Below are 3054 nucleotides of genomic sequence, written 5' to 3'. Positions count from 1 at the left end.
GAAGGTAGCCGTTCCGGCTACACAACTAGCATGTCCTGAGACGATGACAATATTGGGAATCAAAGCAGACATTGAAGGGCTGTTCCAGAACATGGGTCTATGCCAACTATGCAACCTCAACGAAGACGCAAAGGCCAAAGAAGTGGGATGAGTCTGATACCACCCACTACAACAACATGAAGAAGGTAGCCGTTCCGGCTACACAACTAGCATGTCCTGAGACGATGACAATATTGGGAATCAAAGCAGACATTGAAGGGCTGTTCCAGAACATGGGTCTATGCCAACTATGCAACCTCAACGAAATGATATCCTTCCATGCGTTGTCCATCCAGACAACATATCATATGCTGGAAAATCACTTATTGTCCACATTAGTACTGTCCGCATTTGAAAGTTTTCTTTACACGAAACATCGTATGTTTCAGCACCTTGAGCCCATAGTTGTTGCAACTCATATATTAGTGGCTGAAGAAACACATCAAGTGATCTCTTAGGATGCTCTGGTCCGGGAACGAGAATCGAGAGAAACAAAAACTCTCGTCGCAAGCACAAGTTTGGGGGGAGGTTGTATGGTGTAAGAATGACGGGCCATAGAGAATATTGTCTTCCACTCTTGCCAAACGGACTAAAACCATCAGTACATAATCCAAGGTAGACATTTCTTCTTTCATACGCAAAGTCGGGATACTTTGATTGGAAATGCTTCCACGCTTTTGCATCTGAAGGATGTCTGATCTCACCATCTGTTGAGTGCTCCGCATGCCATCTCATTGGTTGCGCTGTGCGTTCAGATAGATACAACCTCTGCAACCTTTCCGTCAAAGGTAAATACCACATCCTTTTATATGGCACTGGAACTCTTCCACTCGTATCTTTATAATGAGGCTTTCCACAAAATTTGCATGTAACCCGCTGTTCATCCGCCCTCCAATAAATCATGCAGTTGTCGCTGCATACATCTATTACCTGATACGATAAACCAAGACCAGCTACGAGTTTCTGAACCTCGTAGTATGAACCAGGAGCTACATTATCCTCGGGTAGAATACCTTTTACAAAATCAGCAATCGCATCCACACAGTCTTCAGCCAAATTATAATCTGTTTTAATGCCCATCAATCTTGTAGCAGATGATAAAGCTGAATGACCATCTCTGCAACCTTCGTACAATGGTTGCTTTCCAGCATCCAACATATCATAAAATCTCCTAGCTTCTGCATTGGGTAAATCTTCCCCTCTAAAATGATCATTTACCATCTGCTCAGTACCTACACCATAATCTACATCCGTTCTAATTGGTTCTTCTAATCTAACCGCTGGCTGAGGTTCGCTAGTACTACCATGTTCATAATCAGTTTCCCCATGATGATACCAAATTTTGTAACTTCGTGTAAACCCACTCAAATATAGATGAGTCCAAACATCCCACTCTTTAATAACCTTTCTATTTTTACAATTAGAGCAAGGACATCTTAACATACCTGTTTTTTCTTCCGGTTGTCGGTGAACTAACCCCATGAATTCGGTTATACCTCGTTGGTATTCTTCCGTAAGCAATCTCGTGTTCGGATCCAAATGAGGTCGATCGATCCAATAACGAAAATAATTTGAAGAAGACATATTTTTTATGAATCAAATTCGTGTGTAAATAGAGTAAGTGGGAGGATGAAGATATGGAGTGAATGAAGAGGAAGAGGAGTGCTTGTATTTATAGTTTAAATCCTGCCTACAGACCGAGGAAATTCCGACGGAATTCCGACGGAAAAGGTTAGTTCGTCGGAATTTCCTCGGAATTTTGTAAAATCCCCCAACGGCTCTCCAACGGCTATAATATTTCCTCGGAATTCATCGGTTTTTTCCGAGGAACCCATTTTTCTTCGGAATTTCCTCGGAATATTCCGACGGATTGATATTTTCTCGGAATTCCGTCGGTATATTCCGAGGAAATTCTGAGGAAACCCAATTTTGTGTTTCCTCGGAAATCCCTCGGGATATTCCGAGGATTTCATTTTCCGTCGGAATGTCCGTCAGAATACCGCTGTTTTCTTGTAGTGGAACATGAATCGTTTAGGTCGGAGCAAACCGCGGAGACAGTGATGTCAGTCATGACCGGGCTTACCAAGTATCCGGCGAATGCTGACAGGAAAACCGTCGTCAGAATGTTTCTTAGCCCTCCAAGCATCTCTCTCATCTTTCCTCTCTCCTCTCTGAGTACTCACAACTACAAAACATTGGCTTGCAGAAATGTAATTCTTATAGTTTTTTTAAAAAAATGTATATCTTATGTAAATAACCACGTGCCTATATTCATATATTAAGTTTTTATTTTGTTAAATCATATAATAATTCTTGATAATGCATTTACAGTTGGGATTCTTTCATATTGACCTAAAACTTATGGTTGAACACACTACAAAAAAATAATAAATACTAGGATTGGCCCGCCCTACAGGCGAGATATTAGTTAATTTGATATTCACTAAATGCTCGAGTTGAAATTTGTTTTAAGATTCAAGAATTTGGTTATCTGTTATGTCTTACTTATTAGTATGCGGTGGTATAGTTGTTTTTCGATTATTCTTGCTTTGGTATTGTATCAAATTAACTAATTGTCCAACTCATAATTATAGATGTATAAATGTAGATTTGTGATAAAGTTTGATGACAATACTGTTTTTTTTTAATTCTTATTCATAGTGGAGTGTGCATGTGTCAGAAAGAGGCCTATAACAACTTTTATGTTTTTGTGTATGGATTTTAAATATATATTATTTTGTATAATGCATACTTGCTCTACAAATTTCCTTGTAGACTAAAAAAATTGTTTTCTATATTTTTAAAAGAGATAATATTTAGTTTAGAATATAACATAGACATATGTATTGACTATATATAGAAGTTGGGTGTTATTTTAAAATGACATATGTATAGAGATTTTTCAACCATTACTTCACTGGCACAGAACATTTATAACTGTAAATACCTTCTTTTAAAAGCAAAACTAATAAAAGCGTGTACAACAAATGTATTTTGATATATATTATATATTAT

General features: G+C 38.1%; 1 pseudogene; it reads right to left on the bottom strand.

Moving 5' to 3' along the window:
* LOC106330439 overlaps positions 1-2194 on the bottom strand; it is a 24612-nt pseudogene extending 22418 nt beyond the window's left edge.
* Positions 2195-3054: the final 860 nt, after the last annotated feature.

Source organism: Brassica oleracea, chromosome C3 (assembly GCF_000695525.1).
Source record: "Brassica oleracea var. oleracea cultivar TO1000 chromosome C3, BOL, whole genome shotgun sequence".
Taxonomy (NCBI): domain Eukaryota; kingdom Viridiplantae; phylum Streptophyta; class Magnoliopsida; order Brassicales; family Brassicaceae; genus Brassica; species Brassica oleracea.
The sequence above is the reverse complement of the archived record's forward strand: the minus strand, read 5'-3'. Positions and strand labels throughout refer to the sequence as shown.